The sequence below is a fragment of the Chrysemys picta genome, chromosome 1 (assembly GCF_011386835.1).
Source record: "Chrysemys picta bellii isolate R12L10 chromosome 1, ASM1138683v2, whole genome shotgun sequence".
Taxonomy (NCBI): domain Eukaryota; kingdom Metazoa; phylum Chordata; order Testudines; family Emydidae; genus Chrysemys; species Chrysemys picta.
This window is the reverse complement of record NC_088791.1, coordinates 6265211-6286205: the sequence shown is the minus strand read 5'-3', so window position 1 is coordinate 6286205 and position 20995 is coordinate 6265211. Positions and strand designations below refer to the sequence as shown.

General features: G+C 58.0%; 1 protein-coding gene and 2 non-coding genes across 3 annotated transcripts in view; 1 reads left to right on the top strand and 2 right to left on the bottom strand.

Moving 5' to 3' along the window:
* Positions 1-20995, top strand: part of LOC135980945 (uncharacterized) — a 266851-nt gene that overhangs the window by 11322 nt on the left and 234534 nt on the right. The window lies entirely within an intron of this gene.
* TRNAP-AGG (transfer RNA proline (anticodon AGG)) lies at positions 4699-4770 on the bottom strand. The gene has a single exon. It is a non-coding gene; the product is annotated as a tRNA-Pro (tRNA).
* TRNAP-AGG (transfer RNA proline (anticodon AGG)) lies at positions 9256-9327 on the bottom strand. The gene has a single exon. It is a non-coding gene; the product is annotated as a tRNA-Pro (tRNA).

The following is a 20995-nucleotide window of genomic DNA, read 5'->3' as shown; positions in this document are numbered from 1 at the left end:
TTCAAGGACAGGAACACAGTCTCAAGCAGAGCGTGTAGGTACGACCAGACCCCCCTCAATTAGGTCCCTCTGGGAGGTTCAGGGAGCTTAGACCCCAGCTTGGGGTTCCCTGCGTTGCACCACCCAGCCCCAACCGAAACTCAACTCCCAGCCCCTCCCGCTGCTCCTCTCCTTTGTTCAGTCTCCCGGGCAGAAGGTGTTAATTCTCCCCACCCCCGTTCCTGGCTCAGGTTACAGCTCAGGTAGCTCCCTTCAAGGGAAGTCCCACATCCCCACTGCAACCCCCCTGCAACATTCCCAGGTCAAATCTGCCCTGCTCCCTGCTCCGTCACACGGCCGCTCTGGAGGAGGGCGGCACATCCAGGTATTCGGCGGCAATTCGGCGGACGGTCCCTCACTCCCGCTCGGAGCAAAGGACCTCCCGCCGAATTGCCGCCGTAGATCGCCATCGCGGCTTTTTTTTTTTGGCTGCTTGGGGCGGCCAAAACCCTGGAGCCGGCCCTGACCCCAGTGATCATGTAATGATCAACAAAGAGTCCTGTGGCACCTTATAAACTACAGATGTATTGGAGCATAAGCTTTCGTGGGTGAATACCCACTTCCTCAGACGCGTGCTTATGCTCCAATACATTGGTTAGTCTATAAGATGCCACAGGACTCTTTGTTGCTTTTTACAGATCCAGACTAACACGGCGACTCCTCTGATACTTGACACCATGTAATGATGTTCATCATGCTGAAGAAATGAAGGGATGGAAGAAGCAGAAGAATGCTGGGCTGGGATTTTCAACAGTGCTGAAGTCACCGCTGGAAGTGACGAGGACTGTGTTCCTAGATCACGTAGGGCAGGTCTACACGACAGAATTACTTCGGTGTAACTGCATCGCTCAGGGGTGTGAATAATCCACACCTGTGAGCAACGTAGTTATACCGACCTAAGCGCCGGGGTGGACAGCGCTATGTTAAAGGGAGAGCGTCTCCCACAAACATAGCTACCATCTCTCGCAGAGTTGGATTCATTATCCAACAGGAGAGCTCTCTCCCCTCGGGGTAGAGCGTCTACACTAAAGCCCTACAGGACAGCTACATCTGTGCACACATTAGCGCGTGGCAGGCTTGTGCAGGATTCACACCCCAGCTTGCCGCGAACTAAACGTTCATGTAGACGAGCCCGTCGCGAGAAGGGATGCAGCATGGTTTCAAGCCGATATTCAAGGCAGAGCTGAAGAGGGACCTAATGGAAGGTGGGAAAGGAAAAGAAAAACGTGGTTGCTTCTCACTCTTTGAGGCTCTTTGGAGACTTTTTACAATTTAAAGGGAAACCTTCTGAATGAAGTGATGGGGTTAGTACCGAGGGCTAGCGAGGTTATGTGGGGAAAGATGAAAGGCCAGGCCCAAAGGAAAGAACAGATGATCAAGGCCCAGCCAAATAGGCCTGTAGGATGGTGCGCAGATGCGAGGGAGGGTGGGAATTCTCTTCCCCTTTCCCCTGCAGGTCATGGAAAAGCTACAGAGCCGTTTCGTGAAAGCTACTGTAGTCCAATGGCTGCAGTAGCCTTTCAAGTGTCCCCTCGCCTCGGCTAAACCACCGACGTCACTGAAACTCGTCCGCTGGGTTTTCTCTGAGCTCCAAGGAACGTTCCAGAAGATGTGTTCTCATTGACGTGGGTCTGTAGTAGTTAGAGTTCAGTTCTAGCTGCCCTAAAGCAGTTCGATTGACACCATTTTACTTACAAAACAAATATTTGCTGTAAATTTTCATATCCAAGTAAACATTGAATTTCCTCAGGCTTTTCAGATGAATCTGGTAATATTGGCTGTATTCATCCTTAAGTCTCTTTTCCTCAGACCGACTTGTTATAGATTTTTAAGGCCAGAAGGGACCGTTAGATCATCTGGTCTGACCTCCTGTGTCGCACAGACCAGGGGTATCTCCCAGCTACCCTCTGTCGAGCCCAATCGCTTCTGTTTGGCTAAAGCATCTTCCAGAATGGCCGTCAGGCTGGCTCTGAAGACCTCAAAAGATGGAGAACCCACCACCTCCCTTGGGAGTTTAACATTTTCACTCTAATGACTGAATCATTCCCAGGGGCTTCTGCCAGCTCCGGGGGGCAGGGGGCAGAGTTAAGGCTGTTTCAGGAGCGCTGTGTTCCACGATCTGGAAAGGGGGGTGAAGAGTGAGGTAGCCAAATTTGCAGGTGACTTTGGGAATTATTAATAATATTTGAAATGATTAATACAGGAAACCCCCCAACCCTGATCTAACCAGAAATTCCTTTATTAAATCCAAAGGCCAAATGGGACTTACAGAATTGCTCAAAACAAGACTAAAAAGCCAAGCATTTGATCAACCGTATTGGTTGGCTCCAGCATGATCAGGCCGGGATTGACAATGAACCCTTTTAGAGTTTCCTTTTTCTATCCTTTAACAGACAAGTGATGTCATTGCCAATGACTGACATCCGCTAAAAACCGACTGGAGACCATTCACCCTGATTTCCAGTCTTAATCCAGATAAGATTCACAGCCTCCTTTCTCCCCAAGGCCTTTCCTCCCCTCCTGGCTGACCAGCGGCTTTTTTGGTTGCACCTGGGCTCACATAGGAGAGAACTCTGGTGTGTGGGTGGGAAGGTCCATGTTGGCTCCTTTTAAGAGATATTCTATTTGTCTCGTTGAAAACCATCTGCCGTCACCGTTATCGGTCAGAGGCCTTTTTAGAAACCTCCCCTCATTTCGTTAGTCATTCTTTGAACCAGACGTCCTCCCTACTTCATTCCTTCTGGCCTGATAACTCATTATTTTCAAGGCCTTCCTTCTGCTTGCTCATCAAAGGCTTTCTTTACAACACACACACATATTTCCTTAACCAAACTTAAGCTAACTTTAATTCTTCAATGTTATGCATATCCTACATTGTCAAACAATTAGTTAGATTAGCCAGGGCCAGAGAGCTCTGTGAGGAACTTGAGAGACCTAACCAAGCCAGGAAATGGGCAACACGATGAAATTCAGTGTTGAAAAACACAAAGCACTGCACATTGGAGGGAAAAGATTAAATTACTCGTACACCTTACAGAGTTCTAAATTAACTGTATCCATTAAGGCCGGGACCGTGGCGTCGTTATAGACTGCTCAGTGGGCAGCAGTGGTCGGAAAAGCAAAGGAGATGCTGGGATGCGTACGGATGCACAGGTGCAGGAACTAGGGGTGCGCGGGTGCCAGGGCCGGCTCTGGCTTTTTTGCCGCCCCAGGCAAAAAAGCCTCCCGCCTCCCCCCCCCTCTCCCCCCCGCAGGGGAGGGTGGCGAGCCCCGCCGGGGAGAGCGGAGCCCCGGCGGCCAGAGTGCCGGGGGGAGGGCGGCGAGCCCCAGTGGGGCTCCGCTCTCCGCGGCGGCCAGAGGCTGCGCCGGGGGGAGGGCGGCGAGCCCGGTCGCAGCCCCGCTCTCGGGCCGGAGCACCGCGCCGCCCCCCTCCAGGTGCCACCCCAAGCACCAGCTTGGTGGGCTGGTGCCTGGAGCCGGCCCTGGCGGGTGCAGCTGGACCCCTGGGTTTACTGTGAAAAGTTTGCTGGTGCTGTCAGGACGAAGCTAGCGTTATTCCGTGAATCCTGGAGCTGTGCTGCACCCGTGTGGTCTGAACGGGAATTGCACTTTTCACATTGCTTTGGACACACATGGTTTACAGTTTCGTTAGCTGGCTTTCAGCTCCATCGTCCAGCGAGTTCGGTTCACACATGTTGCTCTTACAACTGGCAGTGCCGCCTCCCAGGCCTCGTCAGGGCAGTCGTTTGCATTGCAGTCGGTGCACGTGGCAGATAGAACACTCAGCTGGAGGTCTGTTCCGAGCAAGGCCATGAACAATGGCCAAAGCCTGACTTTCCAGTAGCCTTGTAAATACGTAAGCGATGCAGCTAGTAGAAAAGAGATCGTAGGATGGGAAGTGTGATAGCTTGCAGCTGCGGCTGAGCATGCGCGGCGGGGACGTGACGGGGGCATTGGGGTGCCCGGCGCGTTGGGGACGTGACTGGGGGCATTGGGGTGCTCAACGTGGCGGGGATGTGACAGGGGAACGCGGCTGCCCAGTGCGCGGGGACGTGACAGGGGCATTGGGGTGCCCGGCGCAGCGGGGACGTGACGGGGGCATGCGGCTGCCCAGCGCGGCAGGGACGTGATGGGGGCATGCGACTGCCCGGTGCAGCAGGGCCCTTATGATACCCAGGGATAGCACAGCAGTGCCCAAACCTGGCTTCCAAGGCCACATCACGGCTTACGGGGTCGTCTCTCCTTTGCGTGTTAACTGGCACCAGCTGAAACATTCCCACCCAGGAGATCAGCTCGGCTTTGGCAGCCGAATAGAAACAGTAGCGGAGCCGGCGATGGAAACCAGCCGCCCGCAGTGTGGGGTGTCAGAGCAACATGGGCAGGGGAGCTTGGGGGAGACCCTGAGAGACTCCAAGGGCACCCGTGGCTTTTGCTCTAAGATCGGCCAGGCAGGAGGAGACCCCAAAACATTTGGCTCTATTGAGCATCAGGAAAGTGCGACAGGGGAACGTTAATCGAACGCGTCCAGCTGGGATGTGGCTTGGCAGCCAGGCTGGGCACTGCCGTGGATTTTAGGCAATAAACTTCCCCCTTTTCACCAAGCTTCTCTTCTTGGGGGAAATCGCTTCGTTCTGGCAGATCCCCCCAGCCATCAAAAGTGGGCTTGTCCGGGATTTGAACCCGTGACCTCTCGCACCCTAAGCGAGAATCATACCCCTAGACCAACAAGCCAGCTGGGAAATGTTTCTGCCAGATGTTGTCTTAGAGGAGACCTTGGCAGTGCTGGAAACCACAAGCCCATGTGGCCTCTGAGGTTCAAGCAGCGGAACGGTTCTTTCCCCGGCTCCTCGGCCCTGACTTTACAGCACTTACAGTTTACACCGTGGGTGGCTCAGACACAATATCCCCTAGACCCTGAGTCAAGCCACTTCAAGCAAACCAGAGTCCCCACAAAACCAGTCCCCGGCTGCATAAGGGGCCCGTTGCTTGTGTCTCCCTTTAGAAGGATGCTGCGTTCGTGATGGGCCACGCTGCGAGTGGGGAGCTGTGACAGAATATACCCTGTGCTCACACCCTGCACACTAGTTCGCACGTCCTGGGGCCTGGGACAGCGGTGCCCAAGGCTGTAGGAAATTGGCCCAGCACAGAGGGGCTCACTCACCCGCTGCCCAGCCAAGGCAACCCGTAGCTCCGGGAGCAACCGATGTGCCTGAACTTCGGAAGGGAAGCAGTCACCCGGGCAGCTCCTCGCGGGCACAGGGGTGGAGACAGATGGGCTCCCGTGCCAGGCACCGCTAGGCATGTCCTGTGGCACTCACCTGAGCTCAGACTGTGACCAGAATGGGCTTGGACGATGCTTTCACCTCCAGAGCTCTGGGCTAACCTCAGGGCGCCCTGTGCGGTGCGCCAGGTGACTAGTAAACCCGATGGTTGTGACAAGGCATCACTGTGTGAGTGTCACTGCAAACGCTGGCCGAGGGGCATCGGTCCAGGCAATGTCCAAGTCTCTATCTCAGATGGCCTCGCTGGGGTGAAGCGGGCGGGCTGGAGCCCCAGAGGGTCCGTCTAGGAGATGGTGAGGCCGAGTGGCTGACCCTGGAGGAAGAGTGAGACCCCTTGGGGGGCTGGCCCACTCCTCCAAGAGACTGTGCCAAGGCTGGGGGCGTAGTCCGATCCTGGAGACCCATGACCGCCCCATCATCAGAATCCCCTGCACCCCCAGCACCTCCTTTCCTTCCCCTGCCTCAGCCCGGGGGGAGGCAGGTTAAGTTGTGTGGGTCCGGAGGAGGCCAGTGCAGAGAGCAAGGGAACGGGTGCAGGGGAGAGGGTGGGGGGCTGGGTCACCGTAGGGAGGGGGAACCCGGTCACTGCAAACTCCAATTTGGTGGTGAGTTCGATACTTCGATTTAAGCAATTATCAAGTGTAAACTCCCTCACGTGGGGTCACAGACAGTCCCGGGGGTACGCCGATCTGTCTGGCCACCCCAGTGAGCTTCTCTTTGTGATAGATGATCCCTTACGTCAAAGATCACAGCAATATTCGGGTTACTCCCAGTCGCTCGCCCCAGGTCAGTGGCACCTCAGATCTCACACCAAAGACAATGCTTGTAGCCAATCCTACAGTAAATGGTCTCGAGATTTATTAATTAGGGAAAGGAAACAGGAAAGTGATTTACAAGGTTAAAGCAGGTAGATACACAAATGAGTTCCAGTCTGAAGTTTCACAGAGTACTAGAAGCTTCTGTAATAAGCGAGCTCTGTATGTCCTTGAGGGCAAATCCAGGCTAAGCAGCTGGGGATCCCTTGCTTATGCCTAGAAACCTGAGCCCCAAAGGAGTCCAAGCAGCAATGAGCTCCAGTTCCTCCTTGTTAGGGGCTTTTATTCCCTTCCCCCCATGCTGCTTCGCGTTGCAAACTCAGCTGAGGGGAGGGAGTCACTTACACGTCTCCTCTTCATGGGGGGAGAGAGCAGAGTAAACAACACAATCTTTCGTCCTCTTTAACGTTCCACTATCATCTGTCTGGCGTCGCTGGGTCTCCTTGTGGGGCAGGGCAGAACACCTTCTGCTGGAGACCAGCATTTCACACGGGTTAACACCTCTCTCCTCTGCTGAGTTACACTGGCACAGAGGCTCACAATGCAAACGCTCAAAGATGACCTGACGATACGGGAGACAGATGTTACAGGTGAGATTAATGCCGGCAGCAACTCACAGGCCTGCCATAAGGTTTCAGCACTGTGACGGGTTGGATCACAGAAACCCCCTTGGGAGCTGCCACCCGATGTGCCAAGACTACTTCTGCTCCTGTTTTCCCTGCCAGCTCAGGACTCCAGCACCCTGTCTTGCTGAGCCAGACACTCCTGTCTGGCTCCAACACAGACCCAGGGTCTGAATCACTTGTCCCAAAGCTGCAAGTTTACCTGAAAACAGCTCACAATAGTGTGCTTGTCTTTAACACTCAGATGCCCAACTCCCAATGGGGTCTAAACCCAGATAAATCCGTTTTACCCTGCATAAAGCTTATGCAAGGCAAACTCATAAATTGTTCGCCCTCTATAACACTGATAGAGAGATATGCACAGTTGTTTGCTCCCCCAGGTATTAATACATACTCTGAGTAAATTACTAAATAAAAAGTGATTTTATTAAATACAGACAGTAGGATTTAAGTGGTTCAAAGTAGTAACAGACAGAACAAAGTAAGTCACCAAGCAAAATAAAATAAAATGCGCAAATCTATGCCTAATCAAACTAAATACAGATAAGCTCACCCTCAGAGATGTTTCAGTAAGTTTTTCTCAGACTGGACGCCTTCCAGGCCTGGGCACAATTCTTTCCCCTGGTACAGCTCTTGTTGCAGCTCAGGTGGTAGCTAGGGGATTCTTCATGATGGCTTCTCCCCTTCTCTGTTCTCTTCCCCCCTTTATATATCTTTTGCATAAGGCGGGAACCCTTTGTCTCTCTGGGTTTCCACCCCCCCTCACTGGAAAAGCACCAGGTTAAAGATGGATTCCAGTTCAGGTGACATGATCACATGTCACTGCAAGACTTCATTACTCACTTGCCAGCACACACATATACAGGAAGACTCACAGGTAAATACAGCCATCTGCAGACAATGGGAGTCATCAAGATTCCAAATCATCCTTAATGGCCCACACTTTACACAATTACAATAGGACCTCAGAGTTACATTTTATATTTCTAGTTTTAGATACAAGAGTGGTACATTTATACAAATCAGATGATCACACTCAGTAGATTATAAGCTTTGTAATGACACCTTACAAGAGACCTTTTGCATGAGGCATATCCCAGTTACTTACATTCACTTATTACCGTATTTTCTCTAAAACTATCTCAGTTACATTATATTGACTTATTATCAAGTTTTTATAAAACCATATAGACTGCACAACGTCACAAGCACATTCTCATAACTCTAATACCTCTGCCGTATGGGGCACGGGTCACTGCAGGTTTAAACTAGTGTAAATGGTGGATTCCCTGTAACTTGAAGCCTTTAAACCATGATTTGAGGACGTCAGGAACTCAGCCAGAGGTGAGGGGTCTGTTACAGGAGTGGGTGGGTGAGGTTCTGTGGTCTGCGAGGTGCAGGAGGTCCGACTAGATGACTATGATGGTCCCTTCTGACCTTAACGTCTATGTATCTAACACTCATTGAGCCAGACTGGTCCTAGCCATGTGTGTGTCAGTGTTCACATGAGAACGTCGGCAGGAGCTGGTACCTGGTCTGCCAGAGCACAAAAGTCTCCTTTCTCCAGCTCCGGGCTATGGCTTACCAAGCTAGGGAGACTTCAGATCTACTCTTTAGCCTTTACTATCTACTAGGCTACTGAGAAATGTTGCTTTCAACAGCCAGTTAGTCTCCCTCTCCCCACATGGCTGCAGGTTTTGATGTAAATGACGCCTTTGGTGCGAGGATATTGACTGTGTTCCAGGCCAATGCACAGGAACCCTCCTGTGCCTCTGCTGAGCACATTAATACGTAGCGTCCGTTTCAGTGTGGCTTGGGGGACATTCAGAAAAGCCACCAGCACCCTGTCTTCCTGGCTAGCTTGTTGGTCTAGAAGTATGTGTCCAGGTTTGGGAGGTGCCAGATTTAAACCCCACCCGAGCCCACAGCTTTCCTTTCCTCCCCGGTTTAAACAACGTGTCGCTCCCTTTGGGTAGGCGTGATGCTCTGCCCCTCGCCCCTCTGAACGAGATCCCGCCGGGGGCCAACACTGTCTTGTGTTCAGCTCCTGGAACATTGGGCCCAAAGCTTCTCTGTTGCTTGTCCGAATAGACGGAGACACCTGGCTAGATCAGAAACAAACGAGCTGACCCTGGGTACCTGCTGCTTTCTGGGTGGAAAGTTTTACAGCTGATCGGCAAGTGTTTGGTCATGGGCCTGACTTTGTTATTGCTGCGTTACAGGTGCCCCTTCCCCTCCCGTTCAGCCCCCGCCCAGGGCAGGGCGTGGAATACCCATTCTCCTGGGCCGCTTAGCAGGCGGCGCGGCAGGGTGGGGTTGCAATGGAAAAAGGCGAGTGTTTTAATCCAACTTCATCACTTTTCTGTCATTGGGGAATTGTAGATAAAAAGTCTCACTTACTTTCTGTACATTATTTATGTGGGGAAAGTCAGTTTGTTCCGCAAAATCTTCATCCGTCCCACTGCCCGTCACGGTGCTGCTGCGTGCTAAGAAAATGGGCTCGTCCGGGATTTGAACCCGGGACCTCTCGCACCCTAAGCGAGAATCATACCCCTAGACCAACGAGCCAGCTGAGCAAAGCCTTTCTTCCAGATGTTTTTAGAGACGAGCCATTGGCTGCGTTGGCACTCGGGGATCATATGACTTTCCACACACATCTGGCAGCAGGACGTTCCCTTGACTCTCCCCTGGCTCTCAGACACACTGGAGAGAACAATTTATGGCCTTCGCTACACTGGGATTTTCACCCCGCTGCAGCTGCCAGGATGGAAAACTCCGTTGTAGATGTGATTTGCCCGGCTACAGTTTAGCCCCTTCACAAAACTGGCGACGCTGCGGCTTTGAGCCACTGCAGCTACTGGGGAAAGGTCTCCAGCTTCAGCCTCTAAAATCTCGACTCTAGGCCGGGCCAGTTCCAGAGCAGGTCAGTTGTGGAGTCGCGGGGGGGACCGTCTATGCGAAGGGAAATGTCACGATTGTCTCCTTCTCTCTGCCTTTGCGTTCGTTCTTTAGTCCAAAGCTGAGGGCTGATAAAAGGCCACGCTGGCCCGGAGGAGGGAGGTGCATTTCCAAGGGCTGGGCTGGTCCCTATCTCGCTGCTGTCCGGTAGGCAATGAGAGCAGCACCAGGTGTGCACTCCCCACCCATCTCTTTGGGTGCCCACTGCAGGGGCTGGTTATGATCCCCCATGGAGCAGCTGTACCAAGCCCCACAGAACTCAGCAGTTCTCAGGCAGGGCACTAGTTTTAGGACTCCCCTCGCTGGCCTACAGGGGGCACTGCCACTGGAGGAGGCATTCAGTGGGGTCACTCTGCATTCTCCTCCCATCCCAAGAATCTTCCTGCACCCCCCAGTATACCCAGCTCCTGGGCCACAACTCCCCCCTGTTCCTGGCCAGCACTCAGACCCCAGCAGAGCTGCATGGGGCTGTCAAGTTATCAGCCCATGCACTGCTGGCAGGCAGCTCCCATCTCCGCCTGGCCTCCCAACAGCCCCCCCCCCAGTGCCTTTGCCCAAGGGCAACACCATTATCCCCAGCAGGGGCACAGGAAGGGACTTGGCCAAGTGTCAGAGCCAGGATTAGAACCCACATCTGCTATGTCCCTGGGGGTTGCCCTATGCATTGTACCCCCCTGCAGTGCATGGTGCACTAAGGCAGTGCAGAGGGCTCTGTGCTAGTCTGGCACTGTGGTGTAGTGGAATAGGCACAGGACTAAGAACTGGGGAGACTTGGGTTCTAATCCTGCTTCTGCCACTTCATCTCCAAGGCTGTAAAGCTGCCCCTCCCTTGCTCTGCTGCCCTGCTGGGGGGGGCTGCAGGCTCCCTGGCCACCAATGAAATCTCCACCCCTCTGGATTATCTTGATTGTGCCCATTGTGTGGCCTAACAGAGGCTGGTGCTGCTTGCTGCAGAGCAGGGGTGTGTGCAAGAGGGGGAAGCAAGCAGGAGTATAGCTACTGCCCCCCCACCATCAGAACCCCTGTGAGGGGAGAGGCAGCTCCTCCAGCTGTGGGGGTCAGGGGGAGAGAGTCAGCTCCTCTGGCCACAGGAAGTGCCCCTCCAAAAGTGGCCAAATTTGTATTCCTGGGCACGCCCCTGCTGCAGAGCATTCACCTCTGGGTGATGGGGATGGTGCTCGGAGGAACATGCCTTATGAACCGACCCCCAGGCCACGCTGCCTTCCAGGCCGGCATCCCCCCTTGGTAGCCGGCTCTGCCCCCAAGCACGAGACCGTATTGCTGCTTTGTCATGGGCATGTCGTCTTCCCACGCTGGTCTGGTGTCCTGGCCTGGAGAGCCCAGCTCTGGGCTCAGTCCCGAGTGGCAGCTTAGCTCGGCCTGAGCTGCCGGCTCCCGTGCACTGTGGTGAACCGGACACCCCGGTGCCAGGGCAGTGGATAAGCTACAGAAACCCATTGATCTGTGGGGCTCAGCGCTGCACCGAGGTTCTGGGGGGCCTGGAGGAAAATCATGGCCCAATGGAGCTCTCAACAATACGAGTGTCGCTCCTCTGTGGGGCAGACAGAATCATCTCCTGGGGAAGTCCCAGACCTCAGAACGAAGTCCCCCATCACAGACCTCACCACCTTCCCTACCAGGTGCATTTCTCGGACCTTTCCTTCTCTATCATAAGCACAGGGCAATAACAAAACACAGGAGACCCTACCAAAACAAGACACTCCCGACCATACGCGTCTCCCTCTGGGCCTGGGGAGGGGATGAGGGAACCAAAGTGTGACACGTGTCGTCCCAGTGCTAAATGCATGACGCAAGGTGCTCAGACTACACTGGTGATCACACTATTAAAACCCATGTAGATTAATAACATTGCTTATAAAACATCTTACAAAGCCCCTAGGTACAACCTGCTTCAGCTGGCGTGTTGCTTTAGGAGTGTGAGACTTGCTCTGGGTATATCCCAGATCAGCCTATTTCTCCACCCCTCCACCCCATGTAAGCACATGTCTGTGCATGACATAACCACGGCCTGCCCTTGTAGATAAATCTCTGATAATTTTCATATGACTTTACATTGTGCCTCTTCATATAACCTTGTGGTGGGTCTACCTATGTGTGACCTCTGTTTTCATGGGACTTTGTATCAAAGCCTCATTTACAAACTTTGCATTGCCCTTGGTATAATATTAGAGCCCCTAAGGATAGAATAAGATAGAAGAAAATTTCTTTTTGCTAGCAGTAGAACAAGAGCTCTCCCCCCCCCCCCCCCACTCTTAATCAATTGCCCTGTTGAATGAATGAGGTGTGGATGAGCAAGGCATGGAAGGCAGCACCTCCAGACAGCCTCAACTGTTGGAGAGGGGCTGGGAGCCAGACCCAAGGCCAATAAAACGTGTCAAGTGGGCTCATTAAAGACAAGCAGACATACCGAGGGCCTCGGGGGTTAGAAGCAAGCACCTTCTTGCTTGCTGGGGGGAGGGATAGCTCAGTGGTTTGAGCATTGGCCTGCTAAACCCACGGTTGTGAGTTCAATCCTTGAGAGGGCCACTTAGGGATCTGGGGCAAAATCAGTACTTGGTCCTGCTAGTGAAGGCAGGGGGCTGGACTCAATGACCTTTCAAGGTCCCTTCCAGTTCTAGGAGATGGGATATCTCCATTAATTTCTATTTCTATGACCTTCTTTTGGAAACACCCTCTTTGCAGCATTGGGACAACACTCAAAAGAAAGCAGCACAAAGGACCAATGGACACAGACACAGAGTTTGAATCTGGTATAGATTTGCATAAGAGGAAAGCTGCTATAAAAGTGAGGTGTCTTGCAGAGGACCCCGGGTCTCGTCTTGTCAACATGGGAGCATCGATCCGGATCGGCAGAAGCCCGGCTCCACCCCCTCCCCCATCTAACTCACCTGGCCAGTGAAGTTAAGGGGAGCAACTAATTGGTAACAACAAGACGGAGTGTGTTTGTGTGTGTGTGTGAGTGTAAGTGTAATATATTATATGCATATGATACAGTGTTAATGAATACATGTACTACTAATAAATGTGGTGTTTTGTCTTATTCCCCCTGAAAAGATCCTGTGCAGTACTTTAAGTACAACACCCTTCTCCCCCACTGGATAAAAAGGGAGCGGAAGTAATTGTACAGTGAGACAAAAGATATTTCGGCAGCTGCTCCTGGAACGCTGGGGCCCAAACCAGGTCAGAGGGGCTAAAACCGACGGGGCCCAGCGGCTGAAAGTTAGACGGAGCCGGTGACGTGCTGAGAGGGACTTAGCATTGCATTGGGACAGTTGAATATTTACATTGGCTTAGTAAGTTTGTTTCAATTATTCGTAACTCTTTTGTTGCACAGATCAGAGGGAGAATCCGAACTCAGTCACTGGGCGTCTGCAGCGTTGTGGTAGCTGTGTCGGTCCCGGGACATTAGAGAGACAAGGAGGGGGAGGTCATAGCTTTTATTGGACCAACTTCCATTGGTGAGCGAGACGAGCTTTCGAGCCCTGCAGAGCTCTGGGGCTGTGTTGCGTGTGCGTGTCATCCCATGGGGGATACGCAGTACTTTGCTGTTCAGGCTGGCTGGATGCAGGGCTCTGTTGCGGGTGCAGGGCAGTGTTGCGTGTGCGTGTCATCCCATGGGGGGATACCCAATACTTTACTGTGCAGACTGGCTGGGTGCAGGGCTCTGCTGCAGGTCTGGGGCAGTGTCGTGTGTGTGTCATCCCATGGGGGATACGCAGTACTTGGCCGGGCAGGCTGGCTGGGCGCAGGGCTCTGCTGCGGGTGCGGGGCTGTGTGGGGTGTGCGGGGGATACGCAGTACTTTGCCGGGCAGGCTGGCTGGGCGCAGGGCTCTGCTGCGGGTCCGGGGCTGTGGTGTGTGCGGGGGATACGCAGTACTTTGCCGGGCAGGCTGGCTGGGCGCAGGGCTCTGCTGCGGGTCCGGGGCTGTGTGGCGTGTGTGGGGGATACGCAGTACTTTGCCGGGCAGGCTGGCTGGGCGCAGGGCTCTGCTGCGGGTGCGGGGCTGTGTGGTGTGTGCGGGGGATACACAGTACTTTGCCGGGCAGGCTGGCTGGGCGCAGGGCTCTGCTGCGGGTGCGGGGCTGTGGCGTGTGCGGGGGATACGCAGTACTTGGCCGGGCAGGCTGGCTGGGCGCAGGGCTCTGCTGCGGGTGCGGGGCTGTGTGGCGTGTGCGGGGGATACGCAGTACTTTGCCGGGCAGGCTGGCTGGGCGCAGGGCTCTGCTGCGGGTGCGGGGCTGTGTGGCGTGTGTGGGGGATACGCAGTACTTTGCCGGGCAGGCTGGCTGGGCGCAGGGCTCTGCTGCGGGTGCGGGGCTGTGTGGTGTGTGCGGGGGATACACAGTACTTTGCCGGGCAGGCTGGCTGGGCGCAGGGCTCTGCTGCGGGTGCGGGGCTGTGGCGTGTGCGGGGGATACGCAGTACTTGGCCGGGCAGGCTGGCTGGGCGCAGGGCTCTGCTGCGGGTGCGGGGCTGTGTGGCGTGTGCGGGGGATACGCAGTACTTTGCCGGGCAGGCTGGCTGGGCGCAGGGCTCTGCTGCGGGGGCGGGGCTGTGGTGTGTGTGGGGGATACGCAGTACTTTGCCGGGCAGGCTGGCTGGGCGCAGGGCTCTGCTGCGGGTGCGGGGCTGTGTGGCGTGTGCGGGGGATACGCAGTACTTTGCCGGGCAGGCTGGCTGGGCGCAGGGCTCTGCTGCGGGTGCGGGGCTGTGGCGTGTGCGGGGGATACGCAGTACTTTGCCGGGCAGGCTGGCTGGGCGCAGGGCTCTGCTGCGGGTGCGGGGCTGTGGCGTGTGCGGGGGATACGCAGTACTTTGCCGGGCAGGCTGGCTGGGCGCAGGGCTCTGCTGCGGGTGCGGGGCTCTGTGGCGTGTGCGGGGGATACTCAGTACTTTGCCGGGCAGGCTGGCTGGGCGCAGGGCTCTGCTGCGGGTGCGGGGCTGTGTGGCGTGTGCGGGGGATACGCAGTACTTTGCCGGGCAGGCTGGCTGGGCGCAGGGCTCTGCTGCGGGTGCGGGGCTGTGTGGCGTGTGCGGGGGATACGCAGTACTTTGCCGGGCAGGCTGGCTGGGCGCAGGGCTCTGCTGCGGGTGCGGGGCTGTGGCGTGTGCGGGGGATACGCAGTACTTGGCCGGGCAGGCTGGCTGGGCGCAGGGCTCTGCTGCGGGTGCGGGGCTGTGTGGCGTGTGCGGGGGATACGCAGTACTTGGCCGGGCAGGCTGGCTGGGCGCAGGGCTCTGCTGCGGGTGCGGGGCTGTGTGGCGTGTGCGGGGGATACGCAGTACTTTGCCGGGCAGGCTGGCTGGGCGCAGGGCTCTGCTGCGGGTGCGGGGCTGTGTGGCGTGTGTGGGGGATACGCAGTACTTTGCCGGGCAGGCTGGCTGGGCGCAGGGCTCTGCTGCGGGTGCGGGGCTGTGTGGTGTGTGCGGGGGATACACAGTACTTTGCCGGGCAGGCTGGCTGGGCGCAGGGCTCTGCTGCGGGTGCGGGGCTGTGGCGTGTGCGGGGGATACGCAGTACTTGGCCGGGCAGGCTGGCTGGGCGCAGGGCTCTGCTGCGGGTGCGGGGCTGTGTGGCGTGTGCGGGGGATACGCAGTACTTTGCCGGGCAGGCTGGCTGGGCGCAGGGCTCTGCTGCGGGGGCGGGGCTGTGGTGTGTGTGGGGGATACGCAGTACTTTGCCGGGCAGGCTGGCTGGGCGCAGGGCTCTGCTGCGGGTGCGGGGCTGTGTGGCGTGTGCGGGGGATACGCAGTACTTTGCCGGGCAGGCTGGCTGGGCGCAGGGCTCTGCTGCGGGTGCGGGGCTGTGGCGTGTGCGGGGGATACGCAGTACTTTGCCGGGCAGGCTGGCTGGGCGCAGGGCTCTGCTGCGGGTGCGGGGCTGTGGCGTGTGCGGGGGATACGCAGTACTTTGCCGGGCAGGCTGGCTGGGCGCAGGGCTCTGCTGCGGGTGCGGGGCTCTGTGGCGTGTGCGGGGGATACTCAGTACTTTGCCGGGCAGGCTGGCTGGGCGCAGGGCTCTGCTGCGGGTGCGGGGCTGTGTGGCGTGTGCGGGGGATACGCAGTACTTTGCCGGGCAGGCTGGCTGGGCGCAGGGCTCTGCTGCGGGTGCGGGGCTGTGTGGCGTGTGCGGGGGATACGCAGTACTTTGCCGGGCAGGCTGGCTGGGCGCAGGGCTCTGCTGCGGGTGCGGGGCTGTGGCGTGTGCGGGGGATACGCAGTACTTGGCCGGGCAGGCTGGCTGGGCGCAGGGCTCTGCTGCGGGTGCGGGGCTGTGTGGCGTGTGCGGGGGATACGCAGTACTTGGCCGGGCAGGCTGGCTGGGCGCAGGGCTCTGCTGCGGGTGCGGGGCTGTGTGGCGTGTGCGGGGGATACGCAGTACTTTGCCGGGCAGGCTGGCTGGGCGCAGGGCTCTGCTGCGGGTGCGGGGCTGTGGTGTGTGCGGGGGATACGCAGTACTTTGCCGGGCAGGCTGGCTGGGCGCAGGGCTCTGCTGCGGGGGCGGGGCTGTGTGGCGTGTGCGGGGGATACGCAGTACTTGGCCGGGCAGGCTGGCTGGGCGCAGGGCTCTGCTGCGGGGGCGGGGCTGTGTGGCGTGTGCGGGGGATACGCAGTACTTGGCCGGGCAGGCTGGCTGGGCGCAGGGCTCTGCTGCGGGTGCGGGGCTGTGTGGCGTGTGCGGGGGATACGCAGTACTTTGCCGGGCAGGCTGGCTGGGCGCAGGGCTCTGCTGCGGGTGCGGGGCTCTGTGGCGTGTGCGGGGGATACGCAGTACTTGGCCGGGCAGGCTGGCTGGGCGCAGGGCTCTGCTGCGGGTGCGGGGCTGTGGTGTGTGCGGGGGATACGCAGTACTTTGCCGGGCAGGCTGGCTGGGCGCAGGGCTCTGCTGCGGGTGCGGGGCTGTGTGGCGTGTGCGGGGGATACGCAGTACTTTGCCGGGCAGGCTGGCTGGGCGCAGGGCTCTGCTGCGGGGGCGGGGCTGTGTGGCGTGTGCGGGGGATACACAGTACTTTGCCGTGCAGGCTGGCTGGGCGCAGGGCTCTGCTGCGGGTGCGGGGCTGTGTGGCGTGTGCGGGGGATACGCAGTACTTGGCCGGGCAGGCTGGCTGGGCGCAGGGCTCTGCTGCGGGTGCGGGGCTGTGTGGTGTGTGCGGGGGATACGCAGTACTTTGCCGGGCAGGCTGGCTGGGCGCAGGGCTCTGCTGCGGGTGCGGGGCTGTGTGGTGTGTGTGGGGGATACACAGTACTTTGCCGGGCAGGCTGGCTGGGCGCAGGGCTCTGCTGCGGGTGCGGGGCTGTGGCGTGTGTGGGGGATACACAGTACTTTGCCGGGCAGGCTGGCTGGGCGCAGGGCTCTGCTGCGGGTGCGGGGCTGTGGCGTGTGCGGGGGATACGCAGTACTTTGCCGGGCAGGCTGGCTGGGCGCAGGGCTCTGCTGCGGGGGCGGGGCTGTGTGGCGTGTGCGGGGGATACACAGTACTTTGCCGTGCAGGCTGGCTGGGCGCAGGGCTCTGCTGCGGGTGCGGGGTGTGACGAACTGGGCCTGTTCTCACTGTGGTCTGTGGATGCTGACAGGGGAGTGTGCTGGGATAGTCTGCATTGGAGGATGGGATCGGCCCGGGGGCGCATTCCTGGGAGTGTAACATGAGAACCCAGGAAGGGGTTGAAGGCCAGGTGACTCCTTAGCCCGGGAAACTGGACAAAGGCTGTGGGAGGGGTCGCTGAAGGCAGGGTGCTGGAGGCGGGCTGGAGAGATGGCTGGGAGACAGAGATGGCTCTGACCCCCCGAAGGGGGGCGGGCTGGGATGCCCTGGGACCCCAAGCTGGACTTAACTGAGGGGGTCCTGTTGTCTGTGCCTGCAAGACCTGTCTTGGACTGTATTCCTGTCATCCAAATAAACCTTCTGCTTTACTGGCTGGCTGAGAGTCATGGTGAATCGCAGGAAGCCGGGGGTGCAGGGCCCTAACTCCCCCACAATCCGCAACAACTGGTGGCAGCGGCGGGATCTACTGCACCCCGTGGACGGCGCTTCCTGCAGTAAGTGACTGGGGAGCAGTAAAACGAAGGGGGATTGACGGGGACCAGGCGCGCTGAAGAGTGAGAGAGAGACGGTTATTACCCCTGGGAGTGTGTGACCAGCGAGAAGGACTTTTGCAGTAACAGGGTCCCCCGGGGGGATCGCAGCGAGTGGTCCCAGGGGCGGAGGAGTCTGCAGCTCGACCCTGGCAGAGAGGCGGTGACCTCGAGAAGGGCTGGCACACTAGGGGGCCCCCTGGGAACTGTGGGGAGCTGTGAGCACACAGGCCGGTGAGTGGCCAGCAGGAAGATGTATGCCAAGCGGCTTAAGAGCGACCTGGTGGAGCTGTGCAGGCAGAGGCGGCTGCGCATTGGGAGGCTCACCAAAGAACAGCTCATTGCCCAGCTGGAGGCGGAAGATCGCGCGAATGAACTGATCCCTGTGTCTCAGGGAAGCAGCCTGGCAAATGCAGCGCAGGCACCAGTGTCTGTCCCAGCTGGGAGTGGTCAGCCGGCTGCTGAGGGCTTCCCGAGACCCCTCCTTCCTATGCCTAGGGGAAGGGTGGGGAGGAGCCCAGCAAATACCGAAGGCGCCGTGACCCCCCCGGCCAGCAGGGGGTCCCCCCGGCGAAGCCCGCCGGCCAGCAGAGGATCCTCCCGGCGACGTTCGGCATCCGGGGAGCGGAATTGGCTGGAATGGGAGAAAGAGCTAAAACTGAGAGAGCTGGAGGATCGTGAACGACAGAGACAGCATGAACGGGAGGAGAAAGAGAGACAGCATCAGCGTGAAGAGAGACAGAGACAGCATGAACGGGAGGAGAATGAGAGACAGCATCAGCGTGAACGGGAGGAGAAAGAGAAACAGCGTCAGCATGAACTGGAACTGGCGAGATTGAAGGGCAGCGAACCCCCGGCTGCGGTGAGTGAGGGGGGACCCAGGACTGCACGGAGCTTTGATAAGTGCATCATGGCCCCATACAAGGAGGGGGAGGACATGGATGACTTCCTGGAGGCCTTTGAGACGGCCTGCGAGCTGCACCGGGTGGATCCCGCGGACAGACTCCGGGTCCTTACCCCCTTACTGGACCCCAAATCCGTGGCATTGTACCGCCAACTGGGAGAGGCAGAGAAAGGGGACTACGAACTATTCAAAAAGGCCCTGCTACGAGAGTTTGGGCTGACTCCTGAGATGTACCGGGAAAGGTTCCGGAGTCAAGATAAAACCCCTGAGATCTCCTATTTGCAACTAGCCGTCCGCATGGAAAGATACGCCAGCAAGTGGGCTGGTGGGGCCCAGACGAAGGAGGACCTGATTAAACTGCTGGTACTGGAGCAACTGTATGGGCGGTGCCCATCCGACCTGAGGCTGTGGTTGGTGGACAGAAAGCCAGAGAACCCGCGACACGCCGGGCAGCTGGCTGATGAGTTTGTAAAGAGCCGGTCAGGGGGTGGCAGGGAGGAGCCCCAAAGGAACAGGCCCGCCGCGATGCAGAGAGAGAGTCACCCTGGGACCTCCCAAAGGGGGAATATGGGGAATCCCCTCCCACGGGGAAGGCCCAGCGTCAGGGACAACCGACCGGCTCGAGGGGACCCACGGGACCTGAGCTGCTATTACTGCGGCCGAAGAGGCCACGTTCGGGCCCAGTGCCCCAAGCTCAAGGACAGACTGAGCAGACCGAACCCGCACCGGGTTAACTTGGTAGAGGCCCAGACGGACGAGGGGCAGGCTTCCCACGCAAGAGGGGCTGGCAGCTTATCAACTGCTCAAGAGAGAGAAGGGCCCCCGGCCAGCTTCTCTGGAGGGCCAGATGCTCCGGATTCAAAGTTCTCCGTTTACAGGGTTGGCGCGGGGCTGTCCCTGCGGAGCGAGTGCCTTGTTCCCCTGGAGGTGGATGGGAAGAAAGTTTATGGATACTGGAACACGGGCGCAGAGGTGACACTGGCCCGGCCCGAGGTGGTGGCCCCAGATCGGGTGGTGCCCAACACCTTCCTGACCCTGACCGGGGTGGGCGGGACCCCATTCAAGGTTCCCGTAGCGAGGGTACACCTGAAATGGGGGGCCAAGGAGGGCCCCAAGGACGTGGGAGTGCACCACCATTTGCCCACTGAGGTGTTGATGGGGGGGGACCTAGAGGACTGGCCAAGCAGCCCCCAGACCGCCTTAGTTGTGACCCGCAGTCAGAGCCGGCGAGGGGCACTGCGCCCTGGCCTTGAGGGGGGTGCCTTGCCTGAGGCGCAGGACCCTAACCTGGTGGGGAGGGAACGCCCAGGGACACGGCTCAGGGAGGCTGCAGCTTCGGACCCAGCGGGCGAGAAAGAGCAGGTGGCCATCCCTGTCCCAGCTGCTGAGTTCCAGGCCGAGTTACAGAGAGATCCCTCCTTGCGGAAGATAAGGGACCTGGCCGACCTCAATGCGGTACAGACCATGGGACGAGGTGGCCGGAAAAGGTTCCTGTGGGAGAAGGGGTTCCTGTACCGAGAATGGGCTCCCCCAGGGAAAATGGAGTCAGGGGGGATCAGGAGGCAGCTGGTGGTACCCCAGAAGTATCGCCGCCAGCTGCTGTGCCGGGCCCATGACATTCCTCTCTCAGGGCACCAGGGAACCTGGCGTACCCAGCAGAGGCTGCTACGGAGCTTTTACTGGCCTGGGGTCTTTGTTACTGTCCGACAGTACTGCGGATCCTGTGACCCCTGTCAGAGGGGCAGGAAGGCCTGGGACAAGGGGAAAACAGCTTTAGGACCCTTGCCCAGCATAGAGGAGCCTTTCCGGAGGGTGGCCAAGGTAAAAAGGGCGGCTCTGAACCAAGAGAGCCCAAAGCACAGACCTCCAGACTGGAGCGCTGGGAGAAGACCACAGCCCAGTTGGAGCCCCAGAGGTATGGGGGTGGGAAAAGGGCACAGGCCGCATAAACCTTCCCACATGCGAACTGCGAGTGCCATCAAGCACCCCAACCTAAGGGGGGGCGTGAAACTGGAGGGGCCTGGTGTAATTCTCACCAAGGAATGGGAGGGATGCGGGGGCATCCATGGGAACGGGGATAGGTTCGAACTTCCCCAGGTCACTGGCTAAAGTGACCCTGCTCAGTTCGGTCTCGAAGGGGGGAGAGATGTGACGAACTGGGCCTGTTCTCACTGTGGTCTGTGGATGCTGACAGGGGAGTGTGCTGGGATAGTCTGCATTGGAGGATGGGATCGGCCCGGGGGCGCATTCCTGGGAGTGTAACATGAGAACCCAGGA